This window comes from Perca flavescens, chromosome 9, assembly GCF_004354835.1.
Source record: "Perca flavescens isolate YP-PL-M2 chromosome 9, PFLA_1.0, whole genome shotgun sequence".
NCBI lineage: Eukaryota > Metazoa > Chordata > Actinopteri > Perciformes > Percidae > Perca > Perca flavescens.
The window spans coordinates 16,312,845-16,332,389 of record NC_041339.1 but is presented as its reverse complement, the minus strand read 5'-3'; the positions used below and the strand labels follow the sequence as shown (position 1 = coordinate 16,332,389).

The following is a 19,545-nucleotide window of genomic DNA, read 5'->3' as shown; positions in this document are numbered from 1 at the left end:
CTCATATTGCCCTCTTCTCCACATTCTCTCTTTGCCTTTTTCTTGTTTGCAATCTCTCCCTTGTTCTGTCCCCCCCCTCTCTCTCTCTCTCTCTCTCTCTCTCTCTCTGACTCTCCATCCTTCTCTCTCTGTCTCTCCAGCAGGGAAAACATCATTGTCATGGAGAGAGGGATGACAACAATGAAGCGGCTGCAAATCACACTGATTGCTAGTGCTGGACCTGGTGGATGGGGAGAGGGCTAATGTAATTGTCTAGGCCCTTGTCACTGTTGATACAGCCTCTTCAGAAGGCGGGGTGATTTAGCTAAAAGCTATCTCTGGGCCAAGTAATTAGACACACCATTCACGCTGGCATTAGCACGGGCTGCTGCCACTGTGTCCCTCGCACGGTGTGAATATATACACACACACACACACACACACACACACACACACACACACACACACACACACACACACACACACACGCATCTCGCTAAGGCTTCATCACGCCACTCTGGGTGTTATTCAAACCATTAGCAGGGAGCATGGTGTTCTAGGCTGGGAACAAGTGTGTGTGAATTTGTGTGTGTTTATATGTCAGAGAGAAATTTATGCCGCTTTCTGCGTGTGTGTACTTGCCTGTGTTTGCCCATATGTATCATCCCTATCGGCTGTGTCTGCCAGCTGACATGGGCTGTCTAAGATCGAGTTGAGGTAGCGCAACACACTTGACATCCCTAAAGCATCCTGTGTTCCACATCTCCCACCGTGACTCCATGCTCTCCCATTAAATCAATTAAAGCAATCCAACGCTCGGCTCAAAACAGACGGGGCAGAGTAGAGCAGGCACTGTGCCCCCCCCGTGTTCAACGTGTACTTCAGTGGCATTCTAACCTAAAACCCATGGGAATTGGACTGAAGTGTGTTGGATTGTTTAGCTATACACACTCCAGGATAATGCCTTCTGTAGAGGCCCGCTTACATTTGAGGTCTTGAGATGAATAACAATATGTACATTCTGATTTAGTTTTTTTTACAGTTGTATGGTCAATCCAGACTATTTGGAGCATGAGTGACATATATATATATCTCCTGACAGAACACAGTCTCTTACTGTCTGGTTTAAACTATGAATCTGCTGTTCTTTATTGACATGTTTTTATCAAAACAATTAATTTTGTACCCATCTATAATGGCAAGTGATGGGAAATGGATAGAGGTTTAGCGCCCTACAAACCTGGGCAATTACCTAATTGTGATCAGCGAATTGGACCCAGCACTGCTCCATGTTGATAATTGGCTTGTTGGTCTGTGGAACCCCTAACCCAATCACTTCATCTTCTGCCTCCTTTTAAGACAAAACAATAATCCGTTAACCAACGTTTATATGAAGACGAATGAGAAAGCAAGTAGAAAACAACACACATGCTGTACATGCTGGCACAGCAACCACTACCAGAGAACTGTCACGTTTGGCTTTGCCTGCTTTCTTCTTCTACAGCGGCTCTTGTGTGTGCTTACTGGAGATTGGTCCACAGCGCCCACTAAAGTGTTGGAGAGCAATGACAACACTTTGGAGCAATACTGCATACTGAGAGCTTGAAATGCCTCTACCTGGATCCTGGACTGTACCAAACGTCACAGAAATGCCTCAGAAAGGGGGATTTTTGTGTATATTGCAGTTCATTTTACTAGTTTACTTAAGAGATATTGTGTATTTACATAGTTAATATTGAGTTAGTATCAAACTGCCTGTTGAGTGTTTCTTTTTTCAGTTATTGTGTTTTGTCCACCCCTCCTCTCTTAAATTAATGCGTGAGGCTATTTGCACCCCTGATACAATTAGCAGTGTATGCTATTCGTACCCTGGTGAAATTAGAAATGAATGCTATTCGTACCCTGCCGGTGCACACAGCAATGTGTTCTATTAATACCCCGTCTGGTACAAATATCAGTGTATGCTATTTGCACCCCTGTGCATTTACAGTACCTTGGCATATATTTACACACAGTTATCCATACTACTCATGTATTACACCTTTTGGGAATATTATCGTTGCAGTGTCCAATATTTCGCACACTTCAGAGAGACGCTAATACATACACTTGCGTGGGCCGCGATATCTTTTTTTTTACAGGGTGGTAGGGGAAGATTCATGAATATTCATTAGGGAACTCATCACTGATTGGCTCGCCCTGACATTCTTACCCTAACCATAACCAATCCCACTCCTCTTGCCTAAACCTAACCAAGCCAACCAGAGCAGGCAACATACTAGCTATTCAGGGATGAGTCCCCTAATGATTATTCATGAGTCTTCCCCTACAACCCTGCAAAACTAATTTTGCGTTCGCGGGCCCTGACTTGCGCGATGGCATGCAAATGATCCAATCAAAAATGAAAAAACAAAACAAAAACAAGATCGCCTCAACAGGGACTCAAACTCCAGACTCCCCGACTAAAGCTCAGTGTTCTAACCACTCACCTGGCAGTTCTTACAGAATGTTGTACAACTGTTTACCACTTGGTGTCTTCAAGCCTTGGTTGCTAGGTAACCATACTGTATACAAAAAATAAGTACTAACTAACAAACTAACGGTTGTATGCTTTCACTGAAGACAGAAAGCTCAACTGTAATATCCATTTTCCGCTAGAAATTCAATTGTTATAAACTTTAGAGACAAAACTTTCTAATATGCCAGTTTCTGCTGTCATGGAAGATGAACGTCCGCCATGATTTTGGTGCACGCGAGCAACGTGTTTTTGTTGTTACGTCACAGGGTGTGAATAGCTCAGCTGTGTGGCCGAGGCTATTCGTACCGGGGGTGCAAATAGACAATCTGTAAATTAACATCAACATAGAGGAAACACTGGGGCTAAATTCTTTTTGACACTGACCACTACACAGCCAAATCTAAACATGAATTTGCACTAATGTGAGCCTGTTAAGATGTTAACCATGAAGGCTTCAACATATTTGTCTGTCTCAGGTGTCAACAGACAGTAAAACAGTGACAATCACTTTGTAATTCTAACAGCCATAAAAAAAAGACTGGTAGCATTGCTGGTGAGTTAGCTTTACCCTGCAAGCATCCGGACGGCCTGAGGGAGGTTTGTGTTTAAGTTGAGGCCAAGTGGAAAGCACTAAAACTCCCAGCTAAAAATCATTCCCTCTCTCTCTATTTTCCACAGTTCACCCCTCTCTCCTCTCTCCCCACCTCTCCTCCTGCTCTGCTCCCTCTTTATGGGGACACCGGACTCCCTGACAGTTTGTTTTAAATTTGACCGTGCAGATGTTTCTCTGGGTGACTGACTTTTATAGTTTAGAAAAGATTATATCAGCTTTCCCTAAGATTGTGTTACTGTATTTAAAAATGACTGGAGATCGAAACAGGAGGATGGAGGGTGGGGGGCACGGGGGGGAAGGAAAGATGGATGGAAGGAGGGAGGGAAAAGGGAGGGGAGGAGAAGGGGTTTGTACTGCAGGTCCCTAAATCCTGGGTCTCCCTCTCGGTCTTAGCAGCACAGACTGGACAGGGAGTTGCAGGGGAGCAGGATGGAGGACGGAGGATGAAGGGGGGAGATGGATATCAGGGGAAGGAGGTTAGAGTTCACAACAGCCAGGTTTGGCTTATTGCATTAGACACAGATTCTTTCTAATTTCAAAGGACAACACTAGCGTCAAATTTGAGGATATTAGTTTTTGATGGGCAGCTGTGGCAAAGAACACAGTGGGGGGGAATAGGGAGTCATACTTTTTTCCCATTACAGGCCACATAGCCAGATGGTCACTCCTCTTTCCTTATATACCGTATACAGTATACCTCCTATATTCCTGCATCCCTCCCCTTTTTCCTGGTAACTAGTATAAAGTCAACTGTGAACTGTCAGGGTGCTAGGAAGGTGAACATGCTCTTGTAGATGTGTTTTGGATTTCCAACTTGATTGGAGTGGCAACCCAATTTTGGCTGTAATACTGAAGCTGCAATTCAAATATTTCACTGTAGTTTAAAGGCAGCGTGTGTAGTCAGGAAAAGCTAGCGAAAATACGCTTGTCACTTAAAAAAAAAAAAAAAAAAAAAAAAGCCCCCGACACACTGCAATGACCTCTTCTGGGAAACAGGTTGAGCTTGAAGGGGCCATTGGAGGTAGAAAAGGGAAGGGTTAAGGACGAGGCGACGGACATCAAGTGAAAAAAATGGACATTTATACTGAAATCTCTTTATCAGACACTCTTCCCCTTCCGCATCGGTGTCACGATGAATCAGTTAGGTCATTCATTCACATCCTTACACAGGGAAAAACCCGTCAGCAGCAACCTCTAATGTTTCCTTAGGAAAATATGCAGAAAAGCAACAGTAACTATAATTGAAAGATTAAAGAAATGGAAGGCGGCCATTGAGTCTGGCTCGTTCTGTGGGTCCAAGCGATTTTTAATGATAGATGAAAAAGGGTGATGTGGAGGTTTTCTTCACAGGTTTGTTTAACAGGGAGCTCCGGTTACGTTCATTAAACGGCGGGCTGCTGCTCCACTGTAAGGGTGTAATGCATACGTTATCAAACTGCGTGGCAGGAACAGTTTTGTACTTTACCCTGCGACCTGTCTTGACTGGCTGCCTGCTGCACCGGCTGACTCCTTGCTTACCTTGTGACTGATTATCTGATGAGCCAGGCGTGGCTGACTGAAAGATCAAAAGAAATCTTACTCGGAACAAAAATAAAATGTCTTTTTTGGGTTTAAAATAGCCTCTTGAAGGCCTTCATCAGAATGAGTACCTCAAGACAAACAATGCTTCTCCAGTAACAATCAGCGCTGGCTGGGGTTAATTACAGTTAAGGTTAATTGTCTTAGCGCTGGTAATTTTCTTGCTGCAGTGGCCCACCACTGCTGAGGAAATGTATAGGAAATGCTGAGAGGCAAGACAATGACTCCATAGGCTGTGGCTTCCTGGCTGTCCTGATGTCTGACTGACTGGTGGTCAGTCTGACTAATCCATATTGCTGATTCATCACTGCTTCCTTTCTCTCTACTTGTGAGGTATGATGGTGCAAGAGTACAGTGCTGGACTTGAGACTTGTGATACGTACACAAGGTATTTTGTACACAAAAAAAAACACAAGACAGTGTGAAATCTGCCCCTGTAGGCCCTGAAGCCTGCAAACCACCATGCCCAACTTCTAAAGACACACTACAAATCAAGTTTATATGTGAAATGATAGTTCAACCAAATTCAGATGACTCGCCCGCCGAGTCTTCCGTGTGGTTTACGCAACAAAAGCACTCTGGGTTAAGGTTAGGATGACATCATGGCTTCTGTTAAATTTGAATAAAGTAAACACATCCTGTCCCATGCTTACAGTAAGTCACTTTTGACTCAGTATTACCAGGACCATAATCATTCCTTAACCTTAACAAATGTGTGCCTAGACCTAACCATACAAGAGTGTATGAATGCTTTAGCTGCAAGTATTAATTGTGAGGGAAACAAATGAAATGTGTTAGTGGTAATCTTTTCAGATATCTTCTGTAAGAAAATTTGCCTTGGCAGATTTGTTCATTTAAAATTGAGTCTACTCATGTTGATAAAAAAACAAAACTCCCTGTGGCATTATGTTTCTATCCGTGTATTCACTGTTGCAGTATAAAAATAAACATGACAAGGTTGAAATGACACAACAGCAATGTGCCCTTTGACTTCCATTTGACTTGTTTTTCCACAGACCGAATCACCACAGTAACAAGTGAAAAGTGTTGTGCAGGACTTAGTTGTGCCACTGCCACCACCTCTTCACTCCTTTGTGCCTTTCGCTCTTTCTGCAGGAAGCAAAGATTGGTAGTCTGCAGTAATGTACATGTAGAACCCAACATGATTGTCTTGAAATAGATGAAAGGGGCATCTCTGCCTTGAACTTTGAGTGGCTTCCATCTTTTTATCATCTCCCGTTCTGTTCGCCCCTCCAGGCTACTCAGAGATGGAGTAAGATGGCAGGGGAGACAAAGAGCCTGTACCTCCACCATCTCGCCTTCCCTTTGTAGCGCTCTCTCATCACTGTTAGTCACACGTGATTACGCCCTGTCGACTGCCGAGCAAGTGTTGCTATTTGCCTGTAATAGCATGACAATCAGTGTCAATCTGTGCTGGGCTCCAAATGTTCACACCGCATGTCCTTTGACTGTGTTTTACATATGGTTAGCATACACAGATGTCTCTTGTTCTTTATCTATACAGTTATTGAAAAGATATGCTGTACATACAGTATAATACATTGTTAATATTGATCTACTTTTTTCCCTATAACACCCATAACACCCACTTGGCACAACAGTGTAGCCTACATCAAGGGTGAACAATTGACTGTCTGCACTGGCCAAATCTGTAATGTTTCACTGGGGAGCATTTTGTTTTGAATTGTTTTCATGATCGACACCAAAGATGAGAATGAGATGAGGGTTAGTGATCGGGGGAGAGGGCGACAGGAAAGCGAAATGAGAGGAGTAAAGGCAGTGAGGGATCAACGTTTCTGCTTCACCTTTTAATCTATGGAAATGTATGGAGCAGAGGAAGTATAATTGTAAGGTGGACTTTGACCATTTAAATCTCTCAAGTGCTTGTTGCAGGAGGGGGCCAGAGGGAGACTAGGCAGTAATCATTACGGGTTCACTCCGCTGAAGATGTGGAGGGAATTAATTCACCCTGGAGAAAAACAAATTAAGGCTCTACTCAGCCCAGTGCTCCCGTCACACAATAGCATATATAAATATTTGATCTTGGGCGATCCAGGTTAGCAAAGGTTTAGTACATCTCCATTTACACAAGGGCCCGCTCTCCACGCTGTGGCCTCCGCTCCCCTCTCAGTTCTCCTCCTGATGAGAGCCTGCTGTCCTCTTCTTCAACTCCCTGTCGTTCTCCTTTTCACTTTCCTCACCACCTCTCCATCTTCCAGTGGTTGTCTTCCTCACTCATGCACAGTGTTTCTCTTCTCTCACTCTCGCCCCACTTTAACTCCCACTGTCTTGTCTACACTTTCCCTTACGCGTACTCCCCCTCCTTCAGTTGTTAAATACAAAAATCCAAATGTTCATTCTTAAGACCAACTTGCATGGCTTCGATGTCTTAATGCCCTCTGACACAGACGTATCGCTTGTTGACAGACAGTGTAGAGTACACCGTGAAAAACAGGATTCAGCTGACACCGTTGAAAATGTCACAGTGATTTATGGACCCGTGTGTAAATCAAATTTGGGGCTGCACTGTATTATAGAAACAACTTACTTTTCCTATTTAAAATGGAGCACCGATCCTGTTGGATGTTTTGGATTGCAATAAATTTGCCCCAGAAAAAATATGGGGCTTGTTATTTTAGCTTCCTTTTTCACTTGCTTTCCAGTCGAACAATAAAAAATAACAGCGTGTCATACTATATTATAGGAAATTGAATAATATTGTAAAATAGCTTTCCACTGCATTGGACCTTAAGTAAAGAAATACCCTCAGTTATAGGTCCCCTGATTGCGTCTTCTACCCTACAGTTGGATAGGTACAGTATTGATCACATTCACAATAATAACTGCTATGTTTATTTTAAATTAAATACATTTTTGTTCTGTACAAGTTAGCCCTGTGATAAACTGCTGACCTGTCCAGGGTGTTCTCTGCCTCTCCCCCAATGCATGCTGGGATATAACGGTACAGAAATGGATGGTTGGATATTTGACAATTCCTATGGGAAGGTTATATATATTTACACAATCTCTTTTTAATAAACACTGCTTCACTTTCATTGGCTTGTGGTAGAATGCAACTAAGTACATTTAAGTAGCGTCCAGTAGGCTATTTAAGTAAATATTTGAGGTATTTATATGAGTAAAGTCCATTTAATGCTTGGCTTTTTATTCCATTACATTAATGTGACTGCTAAATTTAGTATACTGCTGTACAAATTGATACTTTATTAGATATGATGCATTTCCATAGATTAAACTACCTAACATTGTAAAAAAAAAGCAATAACAAATCAGCACCTTGACAAACTACAACAGCAAAATGCTTTTTCTCATAAGCTAATTATATAATAATGTAAAAGTAATAGCTTTTTGCACTCATGGGTGTGATTTTCGACAGTATTTACTGTTGACTCGGTGCATTTTGTTGATACTACGTACAAACTTTAAAACTTAAGTAACATTTTCACGGCAGAACTTGAACTGAGTAGTTTAACTGTGTGGTTTTGCTACTTTTATCTAAACGTTTCCTCCGCCGCGGTCTACGACAGCCTCTGTTACACTGGCGTTGAAATGAGCGTCTCGTGTGTGTTGTTGCGCTGACGTCGTGTTGTTGTTGTTGTCAACAAAGTGAGGCAATTAGAGCCACAGCAAGCCAGTAATGACTGCGGCGCGTAGGGAGCGCACGAGGGCAGGGCGACACCCGGTGTGAGAAATGGCACGCGCCCCCCGTTCTGTATCAAGCCTCGCAGCACTGAGGCTCGTGCTCTAATGAGAGGGATTTAATGGATTTATAGCGGAGGATTCCTGTGTGTCCGCATGCTTTTGGCTGACTCGAAACGCCTGTAATAATTGGGGAGCTGCCTCCAAATTAACACGAACCAGAGAGAGAGAGAAAAAAGATCTGCATCTCCCCATGACTGCTTTCCCACGGCCATGATGAAAACAGGTAGCCTAGGCCAACGCAGATGCTGCCCAGTTAGAAGAGGATTGTGGGAGTATAGTGTGAACATTTGCGTGTGAACATTTGTAGACGTGAAAGTTCATAATGAAGGATAATTTTCTCACATTTTTTATTTGGATGTGGGTTTCCATAGCAGTGGTGTAGCCTACAAAGTGAACAGTGTTAATGGTGGAACCAGTCTGCTCCAGTATTTGGTGGAAAAAAACAAAAACAAACATTTTATATACATATATATTTATACTTTGGGGATATCTTTTAGTTGCAGATTTTAACTAATAATAATACACAGTAATGTGGACACTTTTTATATTGTTCATGGATCCTTGAATAATTAAAGATGAAATAAAGAAAGATGTCACAGGGTGTTGTAAACAAATAATTAGCTTTTATTAAATATATTTAAATTTGTAAATCTTGTTTTATTGCCAACTGAAGGTCACACTCCTTTTTTTATTAGCCACAACATGGCCCTAACTTAGCATATATTTCTGCCAATAAGGCTTTGAATTCTACACAATTCCTGTTTGGTTGCTTGTAATTCCTCTTTGAGCCAACCTTTTCAGACTGAGCTACTCGCCAGCTGTCACTGAGTCACAGTGTCCTCTGCTTAGTTAATCAATAGGCCCAGTCTGCTAATTCATTGTTAATATGTCCATTGATCAAGTGTCCTCAGACCAGATAGAGAAACAGCACTTAAACCTAGTTCAACTAAATCCTTAAGTAACACATCAGATAAAAAAGTGAAATTGCCATCCTGAGCAAAAACCATTATAACTGAATACAAAGCCTCATTAAGAAACTATATATTATCACTAACAATTATTGTCTATTGTTATTATTGCAATATAGTGGTAAAAATGTATTACTATTAAAGTAATTTAAGAGATAGCAACACACATTTTATAATAATTCAGTTGTATTACCATTGTGTTATTGTCAAGCAGACAGGAGCAGGAAATATGTGATTTTGTATTTCCACATGCATTCATAATGGATAACAAATATGTCAACGTTTATATCACATCTGACACAAATATCCTGTCTCCCAAACCTCATCTGATTTTAATGAATCACATCAAAAATGAGAACACCGGTCACAAAACCATGAGCTTTTATTGAGTTAACAAGTTCAATTCTCCTTTCCCTCCCATGCTCCCCACTCTCGGGCTGAGGAGAATTTCAGGACAAAAGAAACATTTAGTGTCTACTTGTTTATTCCTGTGCTCGCTCTGTATTTATTCACTCCTGTCACTCATCTTTTTTTTTTTTTTTCTTCCTCTCTCTGCCTCGCTTTCCCCTGCGGCTTTCTCTCACACACAGGCGGTGTGATGGCGCTGCAGCAGAGAGAGAAAGATCTGGGTGACCATCTGAAACCAATTATGGCGCCGCTGCAGCCACCCAGAAACTCAGTGACGGATGGGGATCTTGTATTTATAGCTGGGGTAATTGGCAACACTCAGACACACATACCACGCGCGCGCACACACAACAGAAGGATGTACAAAGAAATAGACACTTTAAAATGTACACACATAAGGCACAGTTTGTGTTTACACTCAGGGATAGACATCACACGCACACAGACACGCATGCACAGGCCTCACAGGCAGCAGGAAAGGTGCACACTTCCTCAGTGCACGTCTGTCTTGCAGTCAAAGTGACTCAGCCAGTGTATGAATCAAAAACCTTTGTCATGGGAAGGCAAATAAGGCTCAGGGATGGCCAGAGAGCCATGTTTGTGTTTTCCACGGTCTAATCAGAGCTGATGTTTACAGCCCATCCTGCCGTCAGGACAGAGGTTGTACATCTCAGCTATCTGTCTCGGCCTGTCAGCGCGTCAAACCTGCATGTGAAAACATATACAAAACACATCTGCCTCTTGTTAGGCGCCATAAATGGCTGCCATGTGGTCTGCTGATAAATAGGCCAGTCTATTTATTGGAGCTCAACAAATTGGCTACAAACACTGACAAGGAATTGAAGAACTATAAATATTGCGACGTGATGAAATCTTTAAACGTGCTGCAGGTATTTTACGAGGGTGCCACTCCTTTGCCTTTTTTATGTAGTTGGAGGTATTTCTTTTGACTGCTTTCTTCTTTCACACACCGCCTTGTTAAATAGGTGGGGGGACAATGGCACTCTCACACTGAGCAGGTCCAGGGCTGAGTGTGTGTGTATGTGTGTGTGGAAGGCTTGGCCGCACTAAAGCCGAGCAGATCCGCCACTTGAGAACGATAAAGAGCCCTGTTACACCCGAACTCTCAGAGAGACGTAACCAGAAATTCCTGAATGAATCGGCAACAGACGAGCCCTAAACCCCGTGTAATTACATATTTGGAGTTTATCAGGGTTTATGCGAAAATGCACAAGTTTCCCTTCCCTGGTGGTCCTTAAACACATCCATATGTTTCCATTTCTGCTCCTCCCTCTGCTGCTCTCTCTCCCTTTCTCTCTCTCTCTCTCTCTCTCTCTCTCTCTCTCTCTCTCTCTCTCCCCCCCCCTTCTTTATCTTCCACCTCGTATTTTCCCTCCATGAAAAATGGCTGCGGCGCACAGATGGATGATATGACCTGTTGGAGTGGTGTTTTTCTATTGTTAAGTTGTTGTTGACTCTCTAGACTCACAGTGTGACAGATCCAGTTTGGTGTTTTGGAGTGTGTCAAGGCCATCAGCACCGGGCCAGAGCTCTTGGTGGAACTGTGTGCAAACAGAGGAAGCCGCAGCCTGTCCACATCGCACAGACTGGAACACACACACATATCTGGGGAGGCCTTCTATCGTGTGTGGCCTGGTTTTTTCATTTCTTTTCCTCCCCGTCTGCCTCTCTCTCTCTCTTTCTCTCTCTCTCCTCCTCTCTTTCTCTCTGCTTCTCCCTGCTTGAGAAAACTGATCTGTTTTAAAACACGTGCTAAATATTACCATATTTACATTTCCCTGTTTCAAGAAGGCAGCAAAGGGGGAGTGTGTGGTGTGGATTTTTCTTTTCTTTTTCTTTTTTTCCTCAGTGGAAAGGTCTCGGCCCGGGGTTAGGCTCTGTTTGAAACTTTAAACCTTTTTCATGCTTATTTGTTTTATGATTCTGCAGGGCACTGTGTTTACACTAAGAGTGCAACATCTGGATTAGATAATTTGTTGGGAATTAACCGAGCCCGAATGCTTATCGACCTCATCTGATCACATCTGTTTGATGTTTGGTGCTTTTTTCTTTTCTCTCCAGCATTCATTATTTTGCAGCCGGCTCAACGGTATTCCGTTTTTGTTGTACATTTTAGTTTGATGTGTTTTCAGACAAATGGAGGATTAACATTGTACAGCATTAACCTTGCCTCTAACCACCGGCAGCAGCAGCAGCAGCAGCAGCAGCAGCAGCAGCAGAGAAGGCCCCTCCATGCACTGTCACATCTCTCCAGTCACAGCACTGCTGGCCTTTCCATAATGGCTTATACCCAATTAAATCTCACTGGTGATGTTTGACTTTCCAGTGAAGCAAGAGGCTGCTGGAGTGGACGTGTCAGCAACATTTGCTGCCTCGGTTGTGCGTTGCATTAAGAGGACACAGTAACTGATGAACTCCTCAGTCCTTCCCAAAGAATTATCAATTACATAAAAATCAATACAATTTAGAGATACAATGCATACAACAATAACTAATTGGTGACTCATAATGACTTTGAAGCACCTGTGTCAATACTTTCAACAGGATTGTTTCAGTGTTTTTATACTTGTAATAGTTGTCTCTCCATGCTTTTCTCTACAGTATCTCTCTCTCCTGTCCATTTCCGTTCTTCCTCCATTCCTTGAGTTCAACTCTCTCTTTCTTAATCACTGTCTTTCATGTATATTTTATTAGCTGCAACCAGCAGCTAGTATACTTCACTCTGTCACGCAGTTAGTGAGTTGGTTGTCCCAAATAGTTCAACAAACTTAACACAGCCGTTAGAACTGTTTGAGCCTAATTGCTCTGCCACTTTAAAATTTTCAAGTTTATTGTGGTTTTAGCATTGCTACACTTAACCGTGAGTCTTGTCTTTGAATGGTTTCCAGATTATAATGTATGTTGATATCACAATATTAATGACATATAGCGTGATAGAAGATTGTATCCATATCACCCACCCGCCTTTTTGTATTGTGTGGTCGAGAATGCCTGTAACTTTTTGTTGTTTTGTAAAATGCATTGCAATATGACTTAGATAATGGCTCAATAAACCCTTTTAAAGAGGTTTCTTAACAGTAAGCTAATGGATGCATGATAGGACATTTATTTCTGGCTCTTATCCATGCTACAGACTCTATCTGACTAAAACATGTCCCCCCTTCAGGCTTTATCTCCATTCTACGATCCAAGACAAAGCTGCCTGGAGTCCCATGGGTGATCTGCCCTGTCCCCTCTAATCTGGCCGAGCTGCTGCGATTCCATCACTCCCGGCGAACCACACAGAAAGATTAGTCAGACTCTACGTACAACAGATGTGTCCAACACTTGATTTGTGTGTGTTTTATTGACTCTGGCCATCTGTTAATACAGTTGCTGGTTCCTCCTCATGTGTTTGTTGATGCACACAGACAGGGGAGCTGAGTGCCAGAAGAAACATTCAGCGAAGGAGAGATGAGAGAGAGATAGAAGGACAGAGAGAGAGAATGGAGTTAGAGGTAGGAAGGTAATATTTCATAAAAGGCTGCTGGTTTAAGTGCTAACCTGCGACCTGCTGTATTCCTGCATATAGAACACAAGCGTTTGTCCTTGTTTTTAGTTTAGTCGGAGCAATGATTCAGGATGGCACAAAAGCTGAGTAAGTTGATGAATGAGTCTCAGATGTTCGGTGCTTTCACAAAACAGAAAGAGCTTAAATTCCTAAACTAGGAGGAAAGTGAAAGATTGCTTTAGATATCTGAAATTCCTCACGGTACCATTCCTTAGATTCCCTCTCAACACTGAAGGCGCATAAGTAGCAGTTGCTGTCAGCATTCCTTGGATTGTCCATTTGTGTGTGTATATCTGTGCCCGTGCATGCTTATGTGCATTGCAGGAATTTCTGGCCATGCAAAAAGATGATAATGCCTAACAGTTGCAGTCACTTGTGTTGGGATGTTGTTTTCTTGGACATTCCAACCAACTCCTTGTCTTCCTCCTCCTCGGTGCCACTCCTCCTCACGGTCTTCACTCCCATGGTGTCTTTTTCCCCTCTCCTCTTGTCTCACATAACATTTGTACGGATGCCTTGGAAGCCACAGAGCTTATGAAAACTTTTGCCTCACATTAATTATCCCCTGTCTTACCAAAATGCCTTAAAGGTGAGATAGATTACATCTTAAAGTTTAACCTACTCACTCAGCAAGAATTACATCATTAAGTCATCACAATCTCAGACAATATTTTTGCTCTGATCCGTTTCATCTGTCCTCTTCTCACTGGCTGCATCCTGCCCTTCATTCCTCCCACCCATCTCCTGTGAAGCTGCTTGTTTGCCCACTGAATAGAAAGTTATTAAGAGTGGTCTGCATTTAGCTTCCCTTCTCTTTACGGCAGCAGTTCTAATGTTGCTCCTCGCTACCCTCTCTGCCGTGTCATGATGATGTGATTTCTTGACTCAGGCGTCACTCGGCCAGTTTAAACCCAAGAACTCCCTGTGAACCAGCTAAAAGGAAGGTGGCGTCCTGCCTGGGTAAACACAGTGTGAAGGGGAGCCAGGGAGAAAGCCTGTTGGTCCTAAATGTGGAGGGAAAATGTCCAATAACTGGTCCTGTGGGGAGCGAGCAGGGCCAAGGCTAACCCTTCCACAGGCTCGCTGGGAGCAGGCATAGTAGTGAAGTTGGATCGCGGCAGCTCTGAGGGACGTATAGGTAACAGGCGGCAGTATCCACTTTGCGAGGCAGCCAAGTTTAATTCCCTTCTAAGTGAACCTACCAAGTAGATTTTCTTGAAAATAAAATTTGAAAATAACCATAAAATTGCTGCAATAACCTATAAGGAAGTGATTCGGGATTAGGTGTATGTTATCGTTTAATGAATTGCCGTTTTAAAGGACATGTTAAACTGAGTGAACTGAGAGCAAATTGACCCCAACTCTACAAGGGAGACATATGAGCTTTACATGGACATGCACTGCTACTTATGTATCCGCCCTTCGTCCTGTACATTCACCCCTCTGAAGAGGTATGGATATCGCCCTTCATGCTTTTTTACCTCGTTGACTCTCCGTTCCCCCTTCAACTCTGACCGTTGAAGGTTTAAGCACAGTCCAGGCAAGCAGCGGGGGTTCGTGGGAGAGAAAAAAATCACACACAGAGAGAACACTGTATTCAGCCCAGAGCTAGAGGTGTTAACAGTAGTTGTGTCTATGTGAGGGATAACATAGCCAGACTTGGGTCAAATATTTAGAAATAGTTCTTATCGTCCAATCGTATTTTAACCTGCATGAAGTGTCAGGTGGACTGGTATCAGGACGATAGGTATACCTAATTGACTTTCAGAGACTCCACTATGTTTGTCTTATCTTGTAGGCACTGTCTAAAAGCAGTAACCTCCACCCACACAGCACCTGCAGGATTAAACCATGTAGATAGGCTTATGAAATCCAAGCAGTGTTTATTTGTATCCTCCTGTGGCAGGTGAATAGAAATAGTTTAACAATTACAACACTGAAGTCGTATTGTGTATTGAATTATATTGTAACTTATGGAAAAAAAATGTAATATCACGATATTGTTGACCAAATACCTCAATATCGATATTGTGGCGATATTGTAGGGTTGACAATTTGGTGCTTACAAAAAAATATTTACACAATGAGATTTTTGATAAATAATCATCATTGATTTGTATATAATAACTAAGTGGGTAAAGGCAACAGTCTGGTAAGTTAAAAAAATTACATGACTTTACTGTAATCCAGCCATTAAAACCAGGAAAGACAACACTTAATTATATATTTGTATAGTTAACAAAGCATAATTTAATGGTTGGAAAGGATCTGTGTTTTATTTTCTGAGACCTGTTACCAGGCAGTGACGGCATGTGAAATATACTGAAGTCACCCACTCTGTCCACACTGGCCAACCTTCTTCTTTGTCCTCTGTGTTTTCAGGAAATAAAAAAAAAAAATTTTGAACTCGCTCTGGTTCAGCCCCATGGCCACTTGCTCCACGTCCCACCCCAGTGCTACCTCACATCCTCCAGGAAGCAGTTAATGCTTTAATTGGCACTTAATTAGTTAATTGACCCCAGCGTTGTTGGGAAGGGTGGGCGCGGGGTGACGGGGGCTTGGGGGCACAGGTGAGGGTGGAGAGGATTGGCCCAAGGTGCTTCCTGTGTCACATCACCAGTGGAGGTACCCATCAACCCCTTTGAACTGGGACACAAACACTGGAAACACTTTCATCGGGCCGATGTGTCATCACAGCCGGGTCCCATGTATATGTATGGGTCTGAAAATATACAAAGTCCAATTTGCCCGGGACCGGCCAACCTCAGGATAATGAATCACATGTGATGTGTATCTGATATGCAGCCTGAGTCATCACCAGATGTTTTAACGGGATTACTTCCAGTTCTGGAGGAGAAGAACAATGGATTTAGGATTTTCAAAGAGAAACCAACAATGCTCCCATCAAGGAAGACAACGAGGACTAAAACATAAGGGTTTATCAAAACTCTGTACTGGAATGCTCTCAGTTCCCCTGGAAGGCAGACCCAAGTGTTTCTTATGTCCATAATTGGGGGTACACATGCCAAATGAGAGGAGTTTTGAGGTCAAGTACAGAAGAGGAAGTAACTTGGCCACCAGGCCTTCAGATAAAAGCTTACAGGTGGAACGAAGTACAGTCGTACATATGTAAGCAAGCTGTGGTGCTTGTTTGTTCTGGTGTCTGTTTGTATGTGGAAAATGCAGCTCCCAGCGCATATGTTTGCTCAGTCGAAAGCATAGTATGTACTCTGGATAACATTCCCTGTCTCTTTCACTTGGCAAAAACACATATGAACCTGTGTGAATTTGTGACACTGAGAAACACATAGAAACACACACACACACACAAAGGCTTGTTGTTCCTCCTCTGTAGTTGACTCACACATATGCAAAGATGATTCACATTTCTTGAGTTTACAACATACCTCGGGTCTCATCCTGCTTGCTGCTTCCTTAAAAATTAAGTTTCTAGGACTTGTGGGGGGGGGATTGATCTGTGTGTGAATCTATGTGTGGGTTCCTGCATTTGCCCCTGTGTTTGCACCCATGTGTGTGCATCAGAGAGGGACGCCCAGCAGGCAGTGTTGTTGTAGGTGAGGGTGAGGAGCCCCCTGATGGGCAGCTGTGGCAGAGAGGCCAGCTTTGATCAAAGGCCCAAGAAGAGGAGGAGGGAGGAATGGAGGGAGGGATGGAGGGAGGGAGGGAGAGAGGGAGAGAGGGAGGGGAGAGCAGCAGGCCATCCAGAAGAGAGAAGAGGTGAAGCAAGGCGGCAGAATCAGGGACCAGGGATGACGGTGTCCTCAAGCCCATGGTGGGACCCTCCCAACAACCAAGGAAAAACACCTGCTTCTCTGCTAGCACCACACTGGAATATATTCCTCTGGCAGTACTGAAGGGTTGTAATTTGTACAAAACAGTGCCCAAAAGTCTACTAAAAGTGAATTTTCCTTCTGAATGAATTTCCTTTTGTAACATTTGGAGCACCACTGAGAGCATAACAAATCTGACTCCATTTCTGCATTAGATTTCCTCCTCTGGTGAGATGAGAAAAAGGGATGCATGCTGCAGAGTTTTTCAAATAATTGAATAATGTATTTATTCAATAGGCTCTGGGCAGCGTATTGATTGTCGACAGATTGAGTTACGCGGGGAATCTGTGGGAAGTCTCACAAAAGGAGACAACCTAACCAAGGGCATGTGTGCAAGGAGCCGTGTGGCCAGACAAATGTATTCAGACGAAATTTATGTCGCTTAGGTCATTCTGGCTTCACATTTGCCCGGAGGGAGACGCATTTAATTTAGGCCCTCGGTTCTTCCAAATAAGACGCTTTGCTTTTGACCTCTTGCTTCATTTTGCTTTTCAGGGCTTCCTGATCATATTTAGCTGAGCTAGTGTAGGAGTACGATTTATGTTCAAAGTATTTTGCTTTGATAATTGTATTTATTTCTCAAAAATGTAACAACATTAAAGGCATATTAATTGTTAATAAAAATGTCCTGGAAATCAAAGGAGGCACTGTCTAAAACGGCTGTGAATTTGAATATTTCATTGTGATGAATATTGGCCTATAGACGGGGGGGGGCTTTATAGCAAGTTTTGCCAGACTCAGGAGCTGAGACATTTTTATTTAAAAATGAAATAAACTTATAGAAGTGGTCTTTGAAACATGAGGTTGTGCAATGTTGAAACAAGCCTGCTTTCTCTGCCAAGCGCAACTATAAACATCCCTCCAAATCCAGGCTTGATTGGGCTTGACGCACTCTGAGAAAATATAATTTGACAAAATAGATTAATACCAACGGACCTCAGCTGCTCATTCTGTAAGGAAACATTTGTAAAATGTGTTGGCCATCTCTTTGGTATAGGATACTGAATATTTTAATACACCAAAAAACAACTATAACTATAACAATAACTGTAATGATGATAATAAGTTAATGATCACAATGTTTTATTATGATTAGGATAATAATAATTTGTATTATTATTATTGTTATATTTTAGCTCTACCAAAAGCAAGTGTATGTGGTTTATTAGCACCATTTTTTTTTATCCTTTTTATTTTATTATATAATAAATCTATTTAGATAAATGAATGTTATTCAACCATTTGGATCTAATTTAAATGTATTATTCAAATCTATTATCTGAAGCAAATGATGCTAATACAATTAAGATTTTCTTCTTAAGTCTTTAAGAATTATGTAATGGATGATGTTATCTGGTGGCCCAGGAGTTGGTCTATGAATCACAGTCAGCAGCAGTGACTTTGTGGAAATGGAGAACATGTGTTTCAGCTTTGGACTGCATGATGCAGCTCTCATGCCCGTTTTGTGTTTGGTACAATCATGGAGAATTATTTTCTTAACCCCTTCATTCACCTGCATAATGTTGTTTTTCCTTTATTACAATGAATTACATTTAAGTAAGGATAAAGACGGATTAGAGAGCAGAATTAAAAAAAAAAAAAAAAAAAAAAAAAAAAAAGAATGAAATCCGGCCTCTACTGGACCTGGAAAATGGGTGTTAAATAGTCCGATCAGCCTTTGTTGCAGGAGGTGAAGTTATGACAAATGAGTGGGGGCTGCTGGTCTGTGCAGCCTGGCAGCAGGCAGACAGCTAAAGGCTGTAATTTACCATTATAGTTGCTCAGGTCTCATTAGTGTATCAGAGTAATGGCCGTATCATTGCGCTGTAGAGTTACATAGACTGGCTCAGATAAGGGAGGCTGTAAGTGTCGAACATTTGGCTCCATACGTGGCCCGTAACGTTCCTCTAAGTGTCGTGGTGGTGAACTTAACTTTCCAGAAACAAGCATCATTATTAAGACAAATGTAGAATTTGGCAAGAAAATTTTTTGCACAAAAGTCTATTTGCATTTATAAAAACGAAATCAGCTATTTTGTACGGTCTATGCTTTTGCCACAATTTTCGATGTTTTACAAAATTATAATTTTGAGAATGAATGCGCGTGACTAAGCGGCTTGTTAGGATTCAGGATATATTTTCAGGGTTCTTCTTCTTCATTGATGCTAAAACGGACATTGACTTCCGTTATAATTATGGCTGTGTTGATCGCCATCGAGAAGGAATGGCGCTTGTTGGGCCACAAACCTGAGCCTGCTGCTCTGCATGCAATGGGAAACGCTGGCCCTGTGCAGATCTGTTTAGTGTGGTTTTAGA

At 42.3% G+C, this 19,545-nt stretch overlaps 1 long non-coding RNA gene across 2 annotated transcripts in view; it reads left to right on the top strand.

Annotated features, from left to right (window-relative positions):
- LOC114561103 (uncharacterized) overlaps positions 1-15,905 on the top strand; it is a 58,542-nt gene extending 42,637 nt beyond the window's left edge. The window contains exons 2-4 of one of the 2 annotated variants that reach the window (XR_003693315.1): positions 9,991-10,112; positions 12,996-13,326; positions 15,762-15,905. This is a non-coding gene — a long non-coding RNA (uncharacterized LOC114561103). Of the gene's footprint in view, positions 1-9,990; positions 10,113-12,995; positions 13,331-15,761 lie in introns of those variants that run through there. The other variant, XR_003693314.1, reaches the window with a different exon arrangement.
- The last annotated feature ends 3,640 nt before the right edge of the window (positions 15,906-19,545 follow it).